Source organism: Salvelinus fontinalis, chromosome 8 (genome assembly GCF_029448725.1).
Source record: "Salvelinus fontinalis isolate EN_2023a chromosome 8, ASM2944872v1, whole genome shotgun sequence".
NCBI classification, from domain to species: Eukaryota; Metazoa; Chordata; class Actinopteri; order Salmoniformes; family Salmonidae; genus Salvelinus; species Salvelinus fontinalis.
In genome coordinates this window covers 3604566-3630167 of record NC_074672.1, presented here as the reverse complement: position 1 = coordinate 3630167, position 25602 = coordinate 3604566, and the positions used below count along the sequence as shown (strand labels likewise).

The window sequence follows — 25602 nt, the reverse complement described above, 5'->3', positions numbered from 1 at the left end:
CTGGACAAGAGGAATACCTCTGTAAGAATGCTGTTCGTTGACTACAGCTCAGCATTTAACACCATAGTAACCTCCAAACTTGTCATTAAGCTCGAGACCCTCGGTCCTGACCCCGCCCTGTGCAACTGGGTCCTGGACTTTCCAACGGGCCGCCCCCAGGTGGTGAAGGTAGGAAACAACATCTCCACCCCGCTGATCCCCAACACTGGGGCCCCAGAAGGGAGCGTTCTCAACCCTCTCCTGTTCACCCACGACTGCATGGCCATGCACGCCTCCAACTCAATCATCAAGTTTGCGGACGACACTACAGTGGTAGGCTTGATTACCAACAACGACGAGACGGTCTACAGGGAGGAGGTGAGGGCCCTCGGAATGTAGTGTCAGGAAAATAACCTCTCACTCAACGTCAACAAAACAAAGGAGATGATTGTGGACTTCAGGAAACAGCAGAGGGAGCACCCCCCCATCCACATCGACGGGACAGTAGAGGGGAAGGTGGAAAGTTCCTTGGCGTACACATCACGGACAAACTGAAATGGTCCACCCACACAGATAGTGCCTCTTCAACCTCAGGAGGCTGTTGATATTTGGCTTGTCACCTAAAACACTCACAAACTTTTACAGATGCACAATCGAGAGCATCCTGTCTGGCTGTATCACCGCCTGGTACGGCAACTGCACCGCCCTCAATCACAAAGCTCTCCTGAGTGTAGTGCGGTCTGCACAACGCATCAACGGGGGCAAACAACCTGCCCTCCAGGACACCTAAAGCACCCGATGTCACAGGTAGGCCAAAAAGATCATCAAGGACAACAACCACCCGAGCCACTGCCTGTTCACCCCGCTACCATCCAGAAGGTAGGTCAGTACAGGTGCATCAAAGCTGGGACCGAGAGACTGAAAAACAGCTTCTATCTCAAGGCCATCAGACTGTTAAACAGCCATCACTAATATAGAGAGGCTGCTGCCAACATACTGACTCAAATCTCTGGCCACTTTAATTAATGGATTTAATAAAGGTATCACTAGTCACCTTAAATAAGGCCACTTTAATGAAGTTTACATATCCTACATTATTCATCTCATATGTATATACTGCATTCTATACCATCTACTGCATCTTGCCTATGCCGCACAGCCATCGCTCAACGACATGTTTATACATATTCTTACTCATCCCTTTACACTTGTGTGTATAAGGTAGTCGTTGTGAATTTGTTAGATTACTTGTTAGATATTACCGCACTGTCAGAACTAGAAGCACAAGCATTTCGCTACACTCCCATTAACATCTGCTGACCATGTGTATGTGACCAATACAATCTGATTTGATTTGATTATTAAAGTGCTCAAAACAAATTAAGTTAGTTGTGCAAGACATTTTATGGGTAGAACAATAAGTAGACTATTGTTTTTAAACTTTTGCAGTTTTTTTTTCCTCTGACAAAATAAAAGCTGATTCAAAGGGGTTTGGCAGATTTCAGAATGATTCTGCAGTAGGATATACATGAGTATCCTCGATGAAAGGTCACTATCGAGCAGGGGAGGACACTACCGTTTGCCTACTAAGGAACTGACCAGTGGTGGAAAAAGTACCCAATTGTCATACTTGAGTAAAAGTAAAGATACCTTAATAGAAAATTACTCAAGTAAAAGTGAAAGTCACCCAGTAAAATACTACTCGAGTAAAAGTCTAAAAGTAATTCGTAACGAGTACTTTTGGGTGTCAGGGAAAATGTATGAAGTAAAAACTACATTATTTTCTTTAGGATTGTAGTGAAGTAAAAGTTGTCCAAAATATAAATAGTAAAGTAAACTACAGATACCCCCCAAAACTACCTAAGTAGTACTTTAAAGTATTTTTACTTAAGTACTTTACACCACTGGAATTAACAAAAAATATGTATTGTACATAAACACTGGATTGCTGATGCTGGCCATTGAGAGGCTTTGAAGCATATTGGCACCCCAGTAGGAGCGGTCCTGCATAAGAATAAATTAAATTCTATAGTATTTGAATGAAATGTTTTAAGGACAAAATAACATGTATTTAAGTTTTTTTTTATAGTGGTGACAGTAACATTAGTACATATTCTTTAAGGAAAATATTTATATATATATATATAAATATATATATATATTTACATATATATATATATATGTACAGTACCAGTCAAAAGTCTGGACAAATCTACTCATTCAAGGGATTTTCTTTATTTGACTATTTTCTACATTGTAGAATAATAGTGAAGCCATCAAAACTATGAAATAACACATATGGAATCATGTAGTAACCAAAAAATTGTTAAACAAATCTAAATATATTTTATGTTTTGGATTCTTCAAAGTAGCCACCCTTTGCCTTGATGACAGCTTTGCACACTGTTGGCTTTCTCTCAACCAGTTTAATAAGGTCGTCACCTGGAATGCATTTCAATTAACATGTGTGCCTTGTTAAATGCTAATTTGCGGAATTTATTTCCTTCTTAATGAGTTTGAGCCAAACAGTTTTGTTGTGACATGGTATACAGAAGATAGCCCTATTTGGTAAAAGACTAAGTCCATGTTAAGCCACGTACAGCTCAAATAAGCAAAGAGAAACAACAGTCCATCATTACTTTAACTTTAAGACCTGAAGATCAGTCAATCCGGAAAATGTCTCAAAAGTGAGTTTACAAGTTTATCATCTTTCAAAGCAGATTTACTTTCCCATTGGTCTTCAAACATGCAGTGTATGATATGCCATTTGTAGCTCTGAGTCTTTTATCCAATGTAAAAAAACACCATTTCAAATTTTGCTGCACAAGACCAAATCCAGGTGATGAGTCACATTTTATTTTATTTTTAGCTCACATAATATAATTTAAAAGTAGAGGTGTCTGTATTTAATAAATGTGTCAAAAACGAAAGTAGACATTAATACATGCATTTCTGTATAATTAATAAAAAAATAATAATAATGTCAACGCTTGGAGTGTCTAGGAGTGTCAAGATGGAGGCCCTGTGGCTTCAACAGAGCCCCTTATCAGTCATCTAGTGTATATTACTCCTAAGACCCGGGAGAATATACACATAAGTGTTTGTTACCACTATTTAATTGTAACTGAAAAATTGTCCTCTGTAGTGGTCATTAGGACGTAAATATACAAAAATAATCATTACAGCCAATGGGTACAGTAGGTGAAAAACATAGTTGCGGCATCTGGGTGTCCACTACAGAGGACATTTCTTGATAAGCTCTTATTTAAAGCGTATTTAATGTGAAACAATTATTACACAGTCCTGCCAACTCACTTAAAGGAAAAGTCGGCCCAAAAACGATCTTTTGATATATGTTTGATTACTCAAGTGTTGATATAGTCCCAAGATGTTTTGCATGTCAGCAATCAAGTTTTCAAGATGTGTTTTCAAGAATCTCACTAGGATTAGGCCTACTAGTTTATGTTTGAAGATTTCATAGGCCTAATGTTATCAGCTGTCCAGTAGATGAATTGCAATCCTATTTTGTGTTACTACTTACAGACTGACGAGACTACAAATTATTTTCCAGCTCTATTATGAGCACACCACATATCATCAGTGGTTTCCACAAATCAAATCACCTATTACATTAGACGCAGGACATTTGTAAGAGGTTTTGCTATTCTTTCACTGTTTCTTGACAGAGTCAGTTAGGTGGGTCTTAGGTCTCCAATTTGTCTGTGTATTTTTCATTGTTTGTAGCCTATTTTGTTAACTTTTGAGTTTGTTTAATTAGTTACATGATTAAGGAAGGTTTCTTATTGAATGGCCTACTGTTGCAAGTGCCAAGCGTGGTCAGAAGAGGGCGCACTCTACCCACGTGCATGCAGTTGTGGAACTTCACTCAGAGGAAGGTGCCAAAAATGAAGCGAGGCAAAAGCCGGAGGCTGACATTTTCTTAAAGGTGTCTGCTGCAGGGGACCCAACGCTGGAGAACGAAGCTTTGGAAAAGTCCCTGGAGATTGTTTTTGAGACACATCCAGTAATCCATGTGCAGCAACACAAAGGACTGCAGAGCGGCCCCCGCTTGGATTCCCTTTGACAGAAAGTGAGTGTGTGTTGCCTGTTCTTACTCTTTCATTCCTTCTTTACTGCAGCCTAATATGTCCCCACTTGTAATTAGAGTGAAAATCTACCTAGATTAGTGCCTGCCTAGTTTAAGTTACATTGTCCTGGACAGACGGGACAGTTACAGTGGGATGGAGATGTTTGAGTGGTGCATGTTTCATGCTGTGAGCATGCATCGGTTCATAGGCCTACTTATCTACAGTATTAAAATGTCACTGCTTGTTAAATGTTTACTGCATGGAGAACAGGCTAAACTACATCATGGCACACTGTTTAGTAGCCGAATTCCTATTCAGTGTATGACTGCTTGGTTTAAATCATTGGCATGATCACCTATGTAATCAAATTGATGTTCCATCATAAGGTAATGATTGGGGTGGACAGATTGATGGGCCAGGGGTTTAGTGTTAAGTGCTCTCAAATGATTACAGCCCTATACAGATGAAATGAACTAAGCAGTTTTAAAACAACATTCTTTTTCACAATGACAACCTCAACAAAGTTGTAAATCCTTTGTAAGCCATCTATTCCTTCACAAATACACTGCAAGATATCATATTATTATGACAGAGATAAGGTCAAATTAGTAAGTGCAAAAAGTAGATGGGCCTTTTTCTTGATCGTGGTTTTGTAGATGTGTGTATTTAAAACAAAAATATTGATCAAACTTAGAGACTAAGGGCCTATATAACAAATATACACCTTTAAATGTAGTATAATTTATTAATAACTGTATCAAGTTTTCCGTGATGATGAGAGGGAAAGTATTTCGATTAACTGACAAAAAGGAGAAGAGGGGAGTGATAAAAGAGAGGCAAATGTGAAGGAATTGTAGAGTGAAGCAAAGAAAGCAAAAGCAGAAGGGAGAGGTACGACTGAAAAGAGGAGATGAATAGCAAACGGGCCTTCGTGGAGAGGAAGAGGAATGAGAAGAAATTAAAGGGTGAAGACATGGAAGGAAAGGAAACGATCATCCGAATTGGTGTCACATTATAGAGCAGTTGTTTATAACACATTATAAACCGGGTAGTTTGGGTCATAGGGTTGGGTGATATGGCCTAAAAATACTGTTTTCATTTTTTCAAATTTCTGGTCGATTCATGTTATATATCTTGATTTTTTTTTATGTTTTCTGTAAATAAGCTTTGATGTACAATAAAAGGTCAAATACACTGCATTTCAAACAGTCAGCAATAATCAAGTCTTGTGAAATCATAACAAGGCTAAATCTAAGCTTTTAATTTTACCCCCTTTATCCCCCCGATTTCGTGATTTCCAATTACGATCTTGTCTCATCGCTGCAACTCCCCAACGAGCTCGGGACAGGCGAAGGTTGAGCCATGCGTGCTCCGAAACATGACCAAAGCCGCACTTCTTAACACCCGCTCGCTTAACCTGGAAGCCAGCTGCACCAATGTGTCCGAGGAAAAAACGTTCAACTGACGACTGAAGTCAGCTTGCAGAGGTCCGACCTGCCACAAGGAGTCGCTAGAGCTAAATGTGCCAAGTTAAGCTCACCCCCCGGCCAATCCCTCCCCTAACCCGGCGATGCTGGGCCAATTGTGTGCCGCCATTTGGGACCCCCAGTCAGGTCCGGTTGTGACACAGCCCTGGGATCAAACCCCAGGCTGTAGTGACAATGCAACATTGCGATGCAGTGCCTTAGACCGCTACACCACTCAGGAGGTCTGATCAAAATAGTTTAACCTGCCTTTTGTCAATAATCACTGATCTGGCTTTCAAGTCTATCATTGAAAATGCAATTTTTGTTACAAATTTAACAAGAAGCATGCATAATTCACATGGACTAATAATGACTAACATCTTGTAACAGGCATTGTAGAAAATTAACTCAGGTCTCATAAACAATCTCTCAATGTCATGTTCGTCATAAGGAGTAGACCAAGATGCAGCGTGGTATGTTTCCATCCTTTATTTGGAATAGAAAACTTCAAATAACAAAAACAACAAAACGAACAAACAAAACGTGAAGCTATAATAATGCTGACAGGCAAGTATACATAGACAAGATCCCACAAAGCACAAAGGGAAAATGGCTGCCTAAATATGATCCCCAATCAGAGACAACGATAAACAGCTGCCTCTGATTGGGAAACATACCAGGCCAACATAGATGATTAAACACCTAGATAACCCATCCTAGTCATTGTCACGCCACCATAGAGAATAAACAGCTCTCTATGGTCAGGGCGTGACACTCAAGCACAAGCCCAGGTGCTACTGAGTAACCAGTTAATATTTATATTTCAAGTTTAGCCAACTTGGATCTATTTGCTAGCTAAGAAATTCATTGTTTTGAACACACCCTTCTGTCCATCACTGTTTGAACAGCATGCTAGCCTGTCCACTTTGTTCAGATATAGAAATCAAGTAGCCTACCTTATTTCTCAGAATGAGAATGAGTTGCCAATTCCTTTAATAATTGTGTTTTATGCTTATTGCACATTTATAAAACATTTATAAAACACAGACTAGACGCCTAGTATAATCCGTCTTTGGCTAAAATGCTGTTAGCGGTATGTGGTACATTGACACGCGCGACAAACTGAGTAGAGCATACATTTTCCAGAATCAATGTTCACTGATAGGACTACTCCCATTTAGTAGTGTCTGCTCTGCACACAATTTGAGGAGTTGAGACATGAAACGGGTATCGTCAGAAAAGTTCATTTATCTTCTATTACAGTAAAATAAAGTATAATTGTGTTTCGGTGTCCATATGACTGATTCTGTTCGACCAAACCTCTTATAGCGAGTTGAAACCACTTGTCAGAGCTCTCATCTTTGTTGTTTTGAGTGGCAGGGCAGGGGCTTGGCCGTGTGTAAATGGGAAGGTGGACACAGCAAAGAAGGAGTGAAGGAGACGAGACCAAAAAGACGACATGAGAACAAGCGGACATACTGTAAACGCTAATAAATAAATAAAAATAACGTACATTTTAATGAATCAAGTCAATTTGATATGTCGCCCGGCCCTACAATAGTCCTGGATGTTGATTGACTGACACTGAATACACGACGGGTATGACGTGAACATACTTGTTCACTGTTCTACTTACGTTGGTAGCGTGTTTATAATAGCAATAAGGCACCCCAGGGGTTTGTGGTATATGGGCAATATTGCTTAAATAGAACGGAGGTTATTCATGCATTCACCTATAGTTGTTAACTATGAGCCTCTCACCCCGAGAAGAAAAGATAGGGCTCGGGGAGGGAGATGAGACTGTGGTTTAAACCTCTCTGTAGGGCAAGGAGAACAGGAAAGAAGATACACTTTTTCGGCCCTCTGTCTTTATTGATGTACTTCTCCTCCACCCCTCTAAACCTGTCCGCTGTACTCTATTCCACTGTTTTTGTGTCATTCAGGACAATAGTGTGAAAATAATTCTCCTCTCTCTGCGTTCTTTACTAATAAAGGTGAATATTTTCTGTTGCCCATTGAGCTTCTCCTCTCTGTGTGAGAAGCTGTCTAGAGGTAGACCTAAGGCTCATACATCAGGAGTGGGTGGCAGGTGTATTATGGATCTAGGATTCATGGATTCCACTCTCTGATTTAACCCTTTACACCAGCACTGTTTGACCCCTCCTAAGACAGACAGACAGACGGATGCATACACACCACACACAGATACACAGAGCTATCTCTGTAACTCATGTACAAACTTTAATAATGTACGATTTTTTCAGGGCTAAGAACCATATTAGAGAATATTAAAAAAGCCATTGTTTTAGTTCAATAAGTTAAAAAGGAACAAATGAGTCAGTGGTATACCTAGTGCTGTTACCCCCAGTGGAAGGTACATTAAATACAGTAGGAATGTTGATCATTTTACAATGGAGTTTGGAGACGCTAAGGATTTGAACGAACCACATAGGGTGCAGGCTCACAACATAACGGTGTGTGTAATTATGAATTGCTACAGTACACCTGCAATAACACACCTGACGGAATATTATGTGTGCGGTGTAAATGAACGGTTTAGAATGAAACCAAACACGCAACTGAGCGCCGTTAACCAACACGGTTTTTAATGAAATAATGAACGCTTAGTCTCGCTGACAAAGCATATGCCACATAATATATGGCCTATTAACAAATTAACCACGAGGAATAATGGATGACCTAGAGGGGATCTTTATTGATGCAATGCAGTTATTCTTACCCCTAGCCATAGCGAGACATTGTGGGCCTGAAGGGACCTGATCTGGAATAGGCCTATAGAAAATGCCTCTAATATCTGAACGTTTTCACAATAGGCCTGTTCTTGGATCTTCAACCAAAGACCGTCGCAGAAAACAAAATATAATACCCGTTTATTTAATAAGGTTCCCTGTTCCCTTGACTGTCCTATTATGTGGCTGTGCTGGCGTTCCTTTTAGCACCCTCACAGTAGCACAATTAGTAAAGCATCTGAGATAGACCTACAGTATATGCTGGTTGTAAAAGGATACGCGTTGTTTCGTTTAGATATTGCTCTTCGTTATGTTATTTAGCCTACTACACATTATGTTGAGGCAAAGAACAAGTTGCCTTATTATGTAAAAAATATTTACTCTCTCTCTCGCTCTTTGTGGTCGCCAGACGCTCTTGCGCGCAAGGCTGAGAAAATCTGCAATTGATTTTATTGGGGAGTAGCCTACTTTTCAACACCATGGGTGCATTTGTCTCTTTTCACTTGGTCTGAACGGCGCGGGCGAGTGCAGTGTCTCACCTCTGTACTGTGTACTTGCTCATTATATCTGTCGCTATTTGGACAATACTGAACGTGCCTCTGTTTCTTAACGTCTTTCTATAATGTAGTCTACCTCCGCAAAACGCTCGAGACTGAGCAGACGGGACTCGTCAGTTGTGTTTGGGAAGTTTATATTTTATTCCAACCGATGCGCATTTATTTTTGTTATTGTTTTGGACCTCAGTCATTGGACCGTGTTGTCGTTATAAGATTCGCCAATACACCGGGTCTTCGGTAAGTTTGATAGTGTTAATTTTACGCATTTAACAGGTGAGTTTATGAAGTTAATTTCAGTCATTTCCAGTAGCCTTGATGTTTGTCTGTCTTCACATGCTCTATTATTTAGCTCACATTCATGGCGTTTATTAAAACGGATTTCACTGTGTTTTTTTTTCTGTCTTCTGATATATTATAAGGCTGAGTCACTATGCGTAAAGCACTGTTAATTACGCAGTTGGCGACTTAATATTTATAAGAACTCAAGTATTGAGTGAATTCAAGTAACATTATTTCCTTCTTGCAGTACGATTTCTAGTTATTATTAAGTTATCGTTATTAGCTTGAAATGATGGCGCAACAGCCAGCCTATAATTCGTTCAGATGAAAACGGATTACTATTATTATTATTGTTTATAGTCATAATAGTATAGTGTAGTAATATAACATTTTTTGAGAGAACCTCTGGACGCACTGAAATGGAAAGGCACGGAGGACAGGTGGGCGATGAAAGAACCTGGGGCGCGAGATCCAGCGCGCGGTGTGAACTCTCCTCGGTTTACAGCTGCCGGGTGGGTCCGAGGAAAGAGCAAGAACAGCAGCCTAAGCAATATAGGTTACAATAAGTAGGCTATGGAGTCCATGTGTTTTAATAGCTCTCCAATGTAGGCCAAGTAGCGATGCCAAACCAAGCAGCACTTCTCGGATCCCGCATTCGACTGTACACCACATGCCAAGTCTCCCAATGCGTTTGTCATTTCTAATGTGTTCCCTTTACACCACTGCATTCGTATAGACAAACGCATTTAGGCCTATGGAAGATTGGGAAGTTATATCTTTAAGTCTAAATGCTGATACCAACAAGTGTAAACCCAATCAGAATCCTAGTGAAAGGAATTGAAGGATAATATTGATTTGTTCCCGCTTATTGTTGAGATACAAGTCAGAATTGAAGATTGTTTATGAGATTATTTTATATATATGAACCCAAGTATCTTAGAAAATAGTAACGCATTTAAAAAAAGACTCAGGAAATTACTTGGCAAGTTGTCTTGTCTTGACGAGGTTGATTTGGCTGATATGGCACTGAGCATGAGTCCTGTGAAACAAAATCACCTTGCAATTATAATTCGGGGGCCCCACCTTTTTATCAATGCACAAATCATATAGCCTACATATGACAGATTAGTAGTAAAAAGCAGACACGCTGCTGGGAGACCACAACTGCAACAGATTCCTTATCTTAAATGCTTCAATTGAGATAAAGTGTGCCTCCATTAGAGATCCGTGTCAACCACTTCACCCACTTATCCTTATTCTCCTGGAAAATTGCTGGACGCTGTCCTGAAATATGACGTTGTTGATGCAACCTTTATTTGTTCACTCAGATACAGAAAACATTGATATGGTTTTAAATGTGGTACAATTATGACCAGGATTTTCTGGTCGAATGCAAGAACAACACTTATTCACAGAGAATATCGGTCATTTCATTGTTTTTTTAATTAATCACGGTCTTTTAATTGCATCATGTTATGATCCATCAATAGCACACAGCCACAGATTGCGCCAGGAGCAACCAGGGCTCAGGCACACGGTTGTGTAAGCGAATCCACAGGAACTTACTCCAGCACGTTTATAAACTCCTTCTGGTGGTGGTGTGTGTGTGGCCGAATCTTCTGGGAGTGTGTGTGTGTTGCCGTAACGTAAGCAGATCATTTTCTCTTTGCTTTGAAAGGCAGGATTCCTCGGGACTCTTGGCTCCGTCCACCTGAACGAGTAAAGTCAACACGTCCGATATATTTTTCTTCTCTGGTTTGAACAGCTTGATGGGGGAACGGAATGCTGCTGGTTCTTTTTCCCCCTCTTGGTTTTTTCTTATTTCGGTGGGCCTGAGACAGCTGTTGGTTTGCAGAAATAAATATTTGTAATCCTTAACAAATTAAACAAGCTGATTGGAGTGTTAAACTAAGTCCCACACATTGGACTGAACTTTGACCCTTTATGGAAGAACAGCCATCGAGGCCAAGTATCGCAGATTCATTTGATTCATATCTGAACATTTTCATTTATTAATCAATTATTGCCTTACCAATAACAACAGCTTCTATGTTAAGGCTATCAGACTGTTAAATAGCCAACCCTAGCCGGCTTCCACGCTTTCTACGCAACCCTGTATCTATACATAGACTTGGAATCACTTGCCACTTTAATAATGGAACACGAGTCACTTTAATAATGTTTAAATAATGCTTACATACTGTTTTACTCACCTCATATGTATATACTGTATTCTATTCCACTGTGTTTTAGTCAATGCCACTCCGACATTGCTCGATCTAATATTTATATATTTCTTAATTACATTATTTTACTTTTAGATGTCTGTGTATTGTTGTGAATCGTTTTAAGATACTACTGCACTGTTCGATACTACTGCACTGATGGCGCTAGGAACACAAGCATTTCGCAGCACCTGCAGTAACATCTGCTGAATACGTGTATGTGACCAAAAATGATTTAATTTGAATGCCAATGTCGTTCTCAAATCTACTGCAGTGTTTTTCTGCTATGTCTACCTAATGGTTTGACGTAGGCCTTCAAAAGTAGCTTTTCACTAGGCCTCAGAAGGAGGGGGGGGGGGGGTCAAAAAGTGGAGGTCCCAATTCTATTTGTACTCTTTTTTTAAATGGATATGCTTCTTAATCCGAAAGTCCGAGCCCCCTCGGAAATCGAATTAGCATAATAAAAACATCCCCATAAAAATATGTCAGTTTAAGCTAGAGGTATGATTTTTTTTTTATTGGATGAGTCTCATCCACAGCATCCGCGCCTATGTTGAACTTCCGCATCTGCGGTGAAAGGTGACAGAGCTAGAGTGGTGTTTGTCAGACCATGAGATATCCCAGAAATGGGTCTTCTCACAAAATAATCTGTAGCGTGCGAACGGTTTGGCCTATAAACAGTTATGACCCTCTCTCTGGAAAGATGAGACTCTCACGTTCATTTCGGTTGTTTTGCTCTAGGAAGCCGGCATGATTCGTCTGAAGGCCCCCTGGTAACAGTTGAAAAATGAATGGAAGTATACAGTACCAGTCAAAAGTTTGGACACACTTACTCATTCCAGGGTTTCTTTAGTTTTACTATTTTCTATATTGTAGAATAACTGTGAAGACATCAAAACTATGAAATAACACATATGGAATCATATAGCAACCCAAAAACTATTAAACAAATCAAAATATATTTATATTTGAGATTCTTCAAAGTAGCAATCCTTTGCCTTGATGAAAGCTTTGCACACTCTTGGCATTCTCTCAACCAGCTTCATGAGGTAGTCAACTGGAATGCACAAATTCCATTTGTGGAATTTCTTTCATTCTTAATGCGTTTAAGGCAATCAGTTGTATTGTGACAAGGTAGAGGTGGTATACAGAAGATAGCCCACTTTGGTAAAAGACCAAGTCAATATTATGGCAAGAACAGCTCAAATAAGCAAAGAGAAACGACAGTCCATCATTACTTTAAGACATGAAGGTCAGTCAATGCAGAACATTTGAAAACCTTTGAAAGATTCTTCAAGTGCAGTCGCAAAAACCATCAAGCACTATGATGAAACTGGCTCTCATGAGGACCGCCACAGGAAAGAAAGACCCAGAGTTACCTCTGCTGCAGAGGATAAGTTCATTAGAGTTACCAGCCTCAGAAATTGCAGCCCAAATAAATGCTTCAAAGAGTTCATGTAACAGACACATCTTAACATCAACTGTTCAGAGGAGACTGCATAAATCAGGCCTTCATGGTTGAATTGATGCAAAGAACCCATTACTAAAGAACACCAATAAGAAGAAGAGGCTTGCGACCAAGAAACATGAGCAATGAACATTAGACCGGTAGAAATCTGTCCTTTGGTCTGATGTTGTCCAAATTTGAGATTTTTGGTTCCAATCGCCGTGTCATTGTGAGACGCAGAGTAGGTGAACGGATGATCTGATGATGTGTGGTTCCCAACGTGAAGCATGGAGGAGGAGGTGTGACAGTGTGGGGGTGCTTTGCTCGTGACAGTGTCAGTAATTTATTTAGAATTCAAGGCACACTTACCAACATGTCTACCACAGCATTCTGCAGCGATACACCATCTCATCTGATTTGCTCTTAGTGGGACTATCATTTGTTTTTCAACAGGACAATGACCCAACACACCTCCAGGCTGTGTAAGGGCTATTTGACCAAGAAGGAGATCAATGGAATGCTGCATCAGACGACCTGGCCTCCACAATCACCCAACCTCAACCCAATTGAGATAGTTTGGGATGAGTTGGACCGCAAAGTGAAGGAAAAGCAGCAAACAAGTGCTCAGCATATGTGAGAACTCCTTCAAGACTGTTGGTAAAGCATTCCAGATGAAGCTGGTTGAGAGAATGCCAAGAGTGTGCAAAGCTGTCATCAAGGCAAATGGTGGCTACTTTGAAGAATTTCAAATATAAAATATAATTTCAGTTGTTTAACACTTTTGTTGGTTACTACATGGGTCCATACCGTATGTGTTATTTCATAGTTTTGATGTGTTCATTATTATTCTACATTCTAGAAAATAGTAAAAATGACGAAAAACCCTTGAATGAGTAGGTGTGTTCAACCTTTTGACTCGTACTGTATATGGAGACTGTTTAGTAAAAACAATAAGGGGTAAAAATACATGTAAAAATATATATTTAAAAAATCCTGATATTTACTATATCTCTCAGATACAGTGCATTCGAAAAGTATTCAGACCCTTTCACTTTTTCCACATTTTGTTATGTTACAGCCTTATTCTAAAATTGATTAAATACCTTTTTTTTACCTCATCAATCACCACACAATACCCCATAATGACAGAGAAAAAAACAGGTTTTTAGACAATGTTGCTAATTTATTAAAAATAAAAAAACTGAAATATCACATTTACTTGAGTATTCAGACGCTTTACTCAGTACTTTGTTGAAGCACATTTGGCAGCGATTACAGCCTAGAGTCATCACGGGTATAATGCTGCAATCTGGCACACCTGTATTTGGGGACTTTCTCCCATTCTTCTCTGCAGATCCTCTCAAGCTCTATCAGGTTGAATGGGGAGCGTTGCTGCACAGCTATTTTCAGGTCTCTCCAGAGATGTTTGATCGGGTTCAAGTCTGGACTCTGGCTGGGCCACTCAAGGACATTCAGAGACTTGTCCCGAAGCCACTCCTGCATTGACTTGGCTGTGTGCTTAGGGTAGTTGTCCTGTTGGAAGGTGAACCTTCTCCCCAGTCTGAGGTCCTGAGCGCTCTGGAGCAGGTTTTCATCAAGGGTCTCTCTGTACTTTGCTCCGTTCATCTTTCCCTCGATTCGGACTAGGCTCCCAGTCCCTGCCACTGAAAAACAGTCACACAGCATGATGCTGCCACCAACACGCTTCACCACATGGATGGTGCCAGGTTTCCTCCCGACGTGACGCCTGACATTCAGGCCAAAGTTTTCAATCTCAGTTTCATCAGACCAGAGAATATTGTTTCTATTGGTCTGAGAGTCTTTAGGTGCCCTTTGGCAAACTCCAAGCGGGCTGTCATGTGCCTTTTACTGAGGAGTGGCTTCCGTCTGGCCTTTGTATCATAAAGGCTTGATTGGTGGTGCTGCAGAGATGGTTGTCTTTCTGGAAGGTTCTCCTATCTCCACAGACAAACTATGGTGCTCTATCAGAGTGACCATTGGGTTCTTGGTCACCTCCCTGACCCTTCTCCCCTGATTGCTCAGTTTGGCCGGGCGGCCAGTAGGTGGAGTCTTGGTGGTTCCAAACTTCTTCCATTTAAGAATGATGGAGGCCACCGTGTTCTTGGGGACCTTCAATGCTGCAGACATGTTTTGGTACCTTTTCTCAGATCTGTGTCTCGACACAATCCTGTCTCGGAGCTCTACGGACAATTATTTCGACCTCATGGCTTGGTTTGTGCTCTGACATGCCCTGTCAACTGTGGGACCTTATTCAGGTTTGTGCCTTTCCAAATCATGTCCAATCAATTGAACCACAGCTGGACTCCAATCAAGTTGTAGAACAATCTCAAGGATGATCAATAGAAACAGGACGCACGTGAGCTCAATTTCGAGTCTCATAGCAAAGGGCTGGAATACTTATGTAAATAAGATATTTCGTTTTTTCATTTGTAATACATTTGCAAAAATTTCTAAAATCCCGTTTTCGCTTTGTCATTATGGGGGTATTATGTGTAGATTGATGGAGAAAAAAATGCATGTTATCCATTTTAGAATAAGGCTGTAACATAACAAAATGTGGAAAAAAGTCAAGGGGTCTGAAAACTTTCCGAATGCAACGTATATACTGTATATCCTAAAAAAAAATCACGGTATTCATCCATAACCGTCATTTACACGGTTATCCCATTACGTCACAGCCCTACTTTTCAGTCTGGAGGGGTGTGTGTCGGTGCAAGCCGGATTTCCCTGTTTAACTTCTGCTCGTCATTCGTCAGTGTGAAGCCTCGCTCCCCATCCCATAGGATGATCCCGGGCCAAGATTCCAAAGCTCCATTATTCGTCAGTGTGACGACTCGCGCGCCCTTTCCCTTGGGATGATGCCGAGATTGCAAAGCTCCATCCCATCACTCCCCCATGCCCTGCCAAGTCCGCATTTGTCAACCGCACACATTTCCTCCAGATGCAGAAGGATGTGTGTGTGTGAAGTCTGTGCATGTGTGTGTGTGTGTGTGTGTTTGTTCTCAGGGTGCTATGTAAACCATTTTAAGGTTTAACTGTTGTTTTATCTCAACTATCGATAAAGGAAATGCCACTAGTGTACACATGCAGGTGTTTTAGTTCTATACAAATTAATCCGATACTTCCCTCACATCTTCTCTTCTCCTCTGGCCTTGGGGGCTGCCATGGCAACATAGAGCAGACCAGCTTGATGGAGTGGGAGGACCTAATGCCACTCTCTCGCCTCCCGGCCACACTGTGCAGTGTACCATTACCCTGCTCCAGCCTGACAAAATGGACTTCACCATCGGGCCTTGTGAGGAAAGGGAGGGAGAAAATGGGATGAGGAGGAGAAGGAGGTGGAGAGGGAGGAGAAGAGACAAGGGGAAGGGTGGGTTGTCCGATGATTCAGTCCCTGCCTTCAAAAGTCCTGGCACCCCTGATAATGTATGGGTCTCCATGTGTGAGAGTGCTTGTGTGTTTGTGTGATTGAGTGTGGTGTGCCTATGTGTTTGTGTGATTGAGTGTGGTGTGCCTATGTGTTTGTGCGTGTACATGTGTGCTAACGCTAATAGTATTTTGAACTCTTAATAAAAGTATTGGTGATTTCCCCCACCAGTTCAAAGTGGCCCAGCTCGCTCTGGCTGTGAGAAGTCTCTTGTGCAATGGAAAAAGCAGTTTTCCTGTCGGAGGACTCGGGGAGAAACCGCAAGCCTGCCTACCACAGACCCAGGCATCAAAGGGCTTTGAAGCACACACCTCGACACCCCTCTCTGGAATAGGCGTATATGCCTTACATGGAGTTGACACTGATGTCTCGATATTGTGAGATCTTCATTTAGAAGATCCTGACGGGACGTATTCCGTCTTCTCTCTGAAGTCTCACACAGCAGTCCCATTTGAGTACATATATAGGGGGAAATACACAGTAATGAAAATAAAGTACACAATTGTCATACTAAAGTAATGATACCTTAATAGATAACATCTGAAGTAAAAGTGTCACCCAGTAGAATACTACTTGAGTAAAAGTAAAGATATCTTAATATAAAATGTCTCAAGTTAAAGTGAGTCACCCAGTAAAATACTGTATTTGATTTTATACTTAAGTATCAAAAGTAAATGTAATTGTTCAAATATACTTAAGTATCAAAAGGAACAGGAAAAGTACAAATCATTTCAAATTCCTTATATTAAGGAAACCAGATGGCGCCATTTTCTTTTTTTAAACGAAAAGCCAGGGGCACACTCCAACGCTCAGACATCATTTACAAACGAACCATGTGTGTTTAGTGAGTCTGCCAGATCAGAGGCAGTAAGTATTACCAGGGATGTTCTCTTGATAAGTGCGTGAATTGGAACATTTTCTCGTCCTGCTAAGCATTTAAAATGTAACGAGTACTTTTGGGTGTCAGGGAAAATGTATGGAATAAAAAGTACATTATTTTATTTAGGAATGTAGTGAAGTAAAAGTAGCCCAAAATAGAAATAGTAAAGTACAGATACCCCAAAAACGACTTGAGTAGTACTTTAAAGTATTTTTTACTTAAGTACTTGACATCACTGGAAATACAGTATGTTAACTTTATATAAAAGTGGATCACACTTTGACACTGGCTATAATTTCTTTTGGCAAAGTCTAAACCGCCACTATGTTATGAAATGAACAAGCCTCTATCTCCTCATCTTCTCCCTGATTCCCGTATAAAGCATATTTCATATGAAAAGTATGTGTTCTATGAAACTCAGGGATGAGGCCTTGTTCTTGCCCAGACTCCACGTTAAAATCTGCATGTCCTCAAACCCAGATGGGGGGCATTTGTAGGCCTATTGGCAACAATTTTAAGTTTGGACTGGCAATATTCAATTGGCTCTTTCTCGCTCTCTCACTCACTCACCCACTCACTCATCCAATCTCAATAAGCTCAAAGGAGGAAGCCACTTTAGACTAGTGTGTTCTGGTGGGAGTCTGTTGAGAGTAGGATGATATTTCCCTGACACTGATCTAAGGTCAGTTGTGTTGTCCAACCCAACCTCCCCCTCTTTGCCCCCTAATGTTTGACACACGAGTTGACATTGTGCCATGCTCGCGGTCTCATATCCTTCCCCTTCCCCTTCAAACCCTCCTCCTCTACTCCACAGACTGCTACTCACAGACCAAAAACACTGAATTCACAGAAATATCTAATGAACAGAAAATACTACAAACATGTGATATCAGCAGTTTTGCCTCCCTTTGTAGTGGAGTGTAACACAGAGAACCCTACGTTGAGTACAGCTTCCTGTCTAGATCTATGAGAAGTGGCCTGGCCTGAGGTTCTGCCTCCTCTCCTTTCCTCTCCTCTTAGTAGTTCTGGATCAGGTTCTGTTGTTTTACAACTGCTGGCCAGGAGAGCAGGCTGGCTGCGTTCCTCTCCTGGGCGTTCTCACTCTCTCAGAATGATGAGAAGGAGGGCGAGAAAGAAAGAAACTGATCTCTGCCCCTGGAACCCACCTTCAGTGGCACACTGTGTGTCTGTGTGTCAGAGCTATAGTCCAGGGCTGGGGGACAGTGGAGGGAGGTTCCCGCTCAGCTTCAGAGCAGACTTAAAGCTTTTCTGAATTTGTCAGTGATGCCTCTGCTAATGACACCCTCAGCTGTGAGAGTTGACCCCCTTTTGCCTCCCCCTCTCTCTCACTGCTAATGAATACCAGAGAGCCACACTGACACCCCCCCATTTTTTTCCTTCTTTTTAACCTTTATTTACCCTTTATTTAACTAGGCAAGTCAGTTCAGAACACATTCTTATTTACAATGAAGGCCTACCAGGGAACAGTGGGTTAACTGCCTTGTTCAGGAGCAGAACGACAGATTTCACCTTGTCAGCTCAGGGATTCGATCCGGCAACCTTTCGGTTACTGGCCCAATGCTCTAACCACTAGGTTACACCCCCCTCCATTATTGGATTTGGTTTCTGTCACTAGTACCCTTTTACTTTTGGACTGTCAGTCACGTTTATTTACCCAGTGTGTGTGTGTGTGTGTGTGTATGTATGTTTGTGGGGTGATGACTCTGGACCATGATAGACGGTGCACAGTGTCCTCTTGTTCACCAATTTAAAAGTCCTCCACAGTTGCCACAACTTCTAACAGACCAATCAGGGATTACTGTACACTGGGCACTGAGTGGAGGATCCCCAAGGAGCTCCATTCAGCGTCATGGTGAGGGGGCCACCTTTCCAGCACACTGCCCCAGCATGGGAGCCTCTGACTGGCTACGAGGTGGCTCAGCTGTCCCTCTGGTTCTCCTTCCCCGATCCCTCACGCCCAAGCCAAATTAAGCCTCTCAGCACCTCTCGTTTTCCTAATCCGTGAAGTCTGCCAGAGTAGCCACGCTTTGAAAGAGATACAACTCAACATGGGATGATCTCATGGTAAAATGGCAAAGCTGAACAAAAACTTTCCCTGTGATCTCACATCCGGGACCACCCTATTCCTTGCTCACTTAAATCAAATCAAATGTTATTAGTCACATGCTTGGTAAACAACAGGTGTGGACTAACAGTGAAATGCTTACTTACGGGCCCTTCCCAACAATGCAGAGAGAAAGAACATTTAGAAATAATAGAAAAATAGAACATGTAATAATAAATACACAGTAATGAAAATGTGTCTATATACAGGGGTAGCAGTACCGCGTCGATGTGCACGGGTACGAGGTAAATGAGGCAGATAGCTACAGTGCCGTGAAAATGTGTGAACTCTAAAATGTATTAAATCGTTTTTTTCTCATCAATCTACACACAATACCCTATAATGGTGTATACCAGATACATTTTTGCTTATGTATTAATAATAAAAAACTTAAATATACATTTGCATAAGTATTCAGACCCTTTACTCAGTACTTTGTTGAAGCACCTTTGGCAGTGATAACATCATTGAGTCATCTTGGGTATGACGCTACAAGCTGGCACACCTGATTTGGGGAGTTTCTCCCATTCTTGTCTGCAGATGCTCTCAAGCTATATAAGGTTGGATGGGGAGCGTTGCTGCACAGCTATTTTCAGGTCTCTCCAGAGATGTTTTGATCGGGTTCATGTCTGGGCTCTGGCTGGGCCACTCAAGGACATCAAATCAAATCAAATTGTATAGGTCACATACACATGGTTAGCAGATGTTAATGCGAGTGTAGCGAAATGCTTGTGCTTCTAGTTCCGACCGTGCAGTAAATTCTAGTAATCTAACAATTTCACAACAACTACCTTATACACACAAGTGTAAAGGAATAAATAATGATATGTACATATAAATATATGGATGAGCGATGGCCGAACGGCATAGGCAAGATGCAGTAGATGGTATAGAGTACAGTATATACATATGAGATGAGTAATGTAGGGTATGTAAACATTATATAAAGTGGCATTGTTTAAAGTGACTAGTGATACATTTATTACATCCAATTTTTTATTATTAAAGAGGCTAGAGATTTGACTCAGTATGTTGGCAGCAGCCACTCAATGTTACTGATGACTGTTTAACAGTCTGATGGCCATGAGATAGAAGCTGTTTTTCAGTCTCTTGGTCCCAGCTTTGATGCACCTGTACTGACCTCGCCTTCTGGATGATAGCGGGGTGAACAGGCAGTGGCTCGGGTGGTTGTTGTCCTTGATGATCTTTATGGCCTTCCTGTGACATCGGGTGGTGTAGGTGTCCTAGAGGGCAGGTAGTTTGCCCCCGGTGATGCGTTGTGCAGACCTCACTACATTCTGGAGAGCCTTATGTTTGTGGGCGGAGCAGTTGCCGTACCAGGCGGTGATACAGCCCGACAGGATGTTCTCAATTCTGCATCTGTAAAAGTTTGTGAGTGTTTTTGGTGACAAGCCAAATTTCTTCAGCCTCCTGAGGTTGAAGAGGCGCTGTTGCGCCTTCTTCACCACTCTGTCTGTGTGGGTGGACCATTTCAGTATGTCCGTGATGTGTACGCCGAGGAACTTAAAACTTTCCACCTTCTCCACTACTGTCCCGTTGATGTGGATAGGGGGGTGCTCTCTCTGCTGTTTCTTGAAGTCCACGATCATCTCCTTTGTTTAGTTGACGTTGAGTGTGAGGTTATTTTCCTGACCCCACACTCCGAGGGCCCTCACCTCCTCCCTGTAGGCTGTCTCGTTGTTGTTGGTAATCAAGCCTACCACTGTAGTGTCGTCTGAAAACGTGATGATTGAGTTGGAGGCGTGCATGGCCACGCAGTCATGGGTGAACAGGGAGTACAGGAGAGGGCTGAGAATGCACCCTTGTGGGGCCCCAGTGTTGAGGATCAGCGGAGTGGAGATGTTGTTTCCTACCCTCACCACCTGGGGGCGGCCCCTCAGAACGTCCAGTACCCAGTTGCACAGGACGTGGTCGAGACCCAGGGTCTCGAGCTTAATGACGAGTTTGGAGGGTACTATGCTGTTAAATGCTGAGCTGTAATCGATGAACAGCATTCTTACATAGGTATTCCTCTTGTCAAGATGGGTTAGGGCAGTGTGCAGTGTGATTGCGTTGTCTGTGGACCTATTGGGGAGGTAAGCAAATTGGAGTGGGTCTAGGGTGTCAGGTAGGGTGGAGGTGATATGATCCTTGCCTAGTCTCTCAAAGCACTTCATGATGACGGAAGTGAGTGCTACGGGGCGGTAGTCGTTTAGCTCAGTTACCTTAGCTTTCTTCGGAACAGGAACAATGGTGGCCCTCTTGAAGCATGTGGGAACAGCAGACTGGGATAGAGATCGATTGAATATGTCCGTAAACACACCAGCCAGCTGGTCTGCGCATGCTCCGAGGATGCGGCTAGGGATGCCATCTGGGCTGGTAGCCTTGCGAGGGTTAACACGTTTAAATGTTTTACTCACGTTGGCTGCGGTGAAGGAGAGCCCACAGGTTTTGGCAGCGGGCCGTGTCAGTGGCACTGTATTGTCCTCAAAGCGAGCAAACAAGTTGTTTAGTTTGTCTGAGAGCAAGACATCGGTGTCCGCTATGGGGCTGGTTTTCTTTTTGTAATCCTTGATTGACTGTAGACCCTGCCACATACGTCTCGTGTCTGAGCCGTTGAATTGTGACTCTACTTTGTCTCTATACTGACGCTTAGCTTGTTTGATTGCTTTGCGGAGGGAATAGCTACACTGTTTGTATTCGGTCATGTTTCTGGTCGCCTTGCCATGATTAAAAGCAGTGGTTCGCACTTTCAGTTTTGCGCGAATGCTGCCATCAATCCGCGGTTTCTGGTTTGGGAAGGTTTTAATTGTCACCGTGGGTACAACATCACCGGTGCGCTTGCTAATAAACTAGCTCACAGAATCAGCGTATACATCAATGTTGTTATCTGAGGCTATCCAGAACATATCCCAGTCCACGTGATCAAAGCAATCTTGAAGCGCGGAATCAGATTGGTCTGACCAGCGTTGAACAGACCTGAGCATGGGTGTTTAATGTTTTAGTTTCTGTCTATAGGCTGGGATCAACAAACTGGATTCAGAGACTTGGATTCAGAGACTTCAGAGACTTGTCCCGAAGCCACTCCTGCTTTGTCTTGGCTGTGTGCTTAGGGTCGTTGTCCTGTTTGAGGGTGAACCTTCGGCCCAGTCTGAGGTCCTGAGCGCTCTGGAGCAGGTTTTCATCAAGGATCTCTCTGTACTTTGCTCTGTTCATCTTTCCCTCGATTCTGACTAGTCTCACAGTCCCTGATGGTGAAAAACATCCCCACAGCATGATGCTGCCACCACAAAGCTTCACTGTAGGGATGGTGCTAGGTTTCCACCCAACGTGATGCTTCGCATTCAGGGCAAAATCTTGGTTTCATCAGACCAGAGAATCTTGTTTCTCATGGTGTGTCTTCAGGTGCCTTTTGGCAACCCCAAGCAGGCTGTCATGTGCCTTTTACTGAGGAGTGGCTTCTGTCTGGCCACTCTACCATAAAGGCCTGATTGATGGTGCTGCAGAGACAGTTGTCCGTCTTTAAGGTTATCCCATCTTCACAGTTGAACTCTAGAGCTCTGTCAGAGTGACCATCGGGTTCTTGTTCACCTCCCTGACCATGGCCCTTCTCCCCAGATTGCTCAGTTTGGCCGGGCGGCCAGCTCTAGGAAGAGTCTTGGTGGTTCCAAACTTCTTCAATTTAAGAATGATGGAGGCCACTGTGTTCGTTTGGACCTAATGCAGCAGACATTTTTTGGTACCCTTCCCCAGATCTGTGCCTCGACACAATCCTATCTCAGAGCTTTACGAACTTTACGGAAATTCGTTCGACATCATGGCTTGGTTTTTGCTCTGACATGCACTGTCAACTTTAAGACCTTATATACACAGGTGTGTACCTTTTCAAGCCATGTCCAATTAATTGAATTTATCACAGGTGGACTCCAATCAAGTTGTAGAAACATCTCAAGGATGATCAATGGAAACAGAAGTTACATTTTGAGTCTCATAGCATAGAGCCTGAATACTTATGTAAATAAGTATCGCTTTGTCAATATGGGATATTGTGTGTAGATTGCTGAGGAAAATGTTTAATTTAATCAATTTTAGAATAAGGCTGTAACGTAACAAAATGTGGAAAAAGTCAAGGGGTTTGAATACTTTCCGAAGGCAAGTTCATATACTTATTACATTTATTTAATTAACAAGTTATGCGACACCCAAATCCAATTGAAAAAGTAATTGCCCCCTTACACTAATTGTTGTGTTATTTGTTTTCTCAGGTTCCCTTGATCTAATATTAGGTTTTGGTTGAAGATTGAAAACATTCAGTATCAAAAATGTGCAATAGTAGAGAAAATTAGAAAAGGGGCAAATACTTTTTCACGGCACTTTACATGTAACTGGTCACAAGTGACAGATAATAAACAGTAGCAGCAACGTATCTCGCTCTCTCGCTGTCACTCTGTCTCCTTTCTCTCTTTTATCTCTCTCTCCTCTCTTTCTCTCTCTCTCTCATATTTTTGTTCTATCAATTGTTGATTGAACCTCTTAGGCTAAACCTATTGGATCCATTCCAATCACATAAATAGGCTGATACTGTAGTCCTTGTGACATTGCAAAACCTTGTTTCCAAGTTGCTTAATGTCATCGGCTGATCATTTGGCACGTATTCCATACACATGAAGGCATATATCAACCTGGGGAAATACATTGGTTAACCTTGCAGTACTCTGTAAAGCATCTTGCTCCTTTCCCGAACCAGTAAAGCATCTTGTCATGAGCAGCATAATATTGAAACTGGACATTTCAGTCCTTACTGAATGACTAGGCACTTTAGCCAATTGGGTAGAACTGCTGTCTTTTGAGTAGGTTTGTGTTTTTAGGTGGTAGATTTGAATTATAACCTGTAGGACATGACATGTGGAGTGCTCCACTTTGTAACAAGTAGCCTCTCCTCAGTAGTTAGCTGTAGCTATAGCTACAGTGTGGTATTCCCTACTCACAGACATTCACACAGCTGTTGCTACTTCACATTTAATGAGACAATGTCTGCCCCTGTCGAGGATAACGTGTGGCTTGTGAAAAACGCAGTCGAGGCTGAGCGGAGCAGAGACTTCCGTGCTGGAGCTCAAACTTACCAAGTGTTTCGTAGAGGTCCACATGCTATGTCTTTTAGCTGACGTCTGAGCTGAGAAGTTTGCGGAATTGGCACGTACACTTGTCTTCGAAAATTCAACAGAGAACAGTCAAGTGCAACCATGTCAGTCAGTGACGTTTCCTTACTGAGCACAGGTTCTTGTTCAGAGCTAGACCCGAGTGGCTATGTGGTGGTTATCTTGAGTTGTTAGCATTAGCGTATGTTTTTACTATCGGATTATGTTTTGAAAAGCTAACACATAGTTGCTTGTTAAGTGTGCTTTTCAGGGAGCTGGAGATGTGGAATTAGACCGGCGACATGCCTGTTCCGTCTCTGTTTAACCTATGCGTCTCATCTGCCAGACGTGCTTGAGAGCAGAAAACCCCTGTAAGAGTCTCCCGGCAGGCCGAGCAGAGCTGTGTTTTGACTGCACCATATTTAGTCATTCACAGGCCACCACAGACCGCAGTCCTCCTCCATCTTAATCTGTCTCCCTCCTCTTTTTTTCTCCCTCCCTCTACTTCCTCATTTCATCTATTCTACTTCCCCCTCATCCCATTCTCCTCTCTGCCTCTTTCAGTTATCTGTTTTGCTCTATCATTCTGACACTTTGTACCCCACTTTGTACCCCTCTGCCTTTCCACCCAAACTCTCTCCCTCTCCCTCTCTCTCTCTCTCTCTCTCTCTCTCTCACTGCAGCCCTCTCCCTCTCTCAATTCTCCCCCTATCTCTTACCTCTCCCTCTCTCTGATGGACGCAGTGCTGAGGGAAGCTGGACCGCGACGCTAATGAGTTGCTAATTCCATCAGAGTTCTCCTCCTCTGGGCCTGCCCTGGCTGCCTGGTCTGCCAGCCAGACTTTGATGATGCCTCCAATACTTCCACCTGCACGCCCACTTTAGACTTCCCCCTCAGACATGTCCCATTGATCAATGTTTCCATCTGGCCCTCCCTGCCAAATAACTTATGAACCACCTTGGTTCCATTCCTACTCTCTATTTTTCATAACATGGAATTGTATTTTTTTATGTGAGGTCTACAGGTTTTTTTTAGGACTTTTGGAAGATGCTTGGATGGCTATTTGAGAGGATTCCATTCCGTACTTCAATTTGGCCTTCAGTACTGTTGAATGTTTGGGAAGCGAAAGAGTTGGTTTTGTAAAAGGTCTGGGTGTAACTGGTGCAGAGGAGTCAGGCGCAGGACAGCAGAGATGAGTAATAAAAGTAACTTTACTCAA

At 42.2% G+C, this 25602-nt stretch overlaps 1 protein-coding gene across 2 annotated transcripts in view; it reads left to right on the top strand.

The window, feature by feature from the left end:
* Positions 1-8525: 8525 nt before the first annotated feature.
* LOC129860388 (netrin-3-like) overlaps positions 8526-25602 on the top strand; it is a 76156-nt gene continuing 59079 nt past the window's right edge. For both annotated transcript variants that reach the window (XM_055930757.1, XM_055930756.1), the window contains exon 1: positions 8526-9077. The gene's annotated coding sequence lies outside the window, so the exon portion shown is untranslated. The remainder of the gene's footprint in view (positions 9078-25602) is intronic.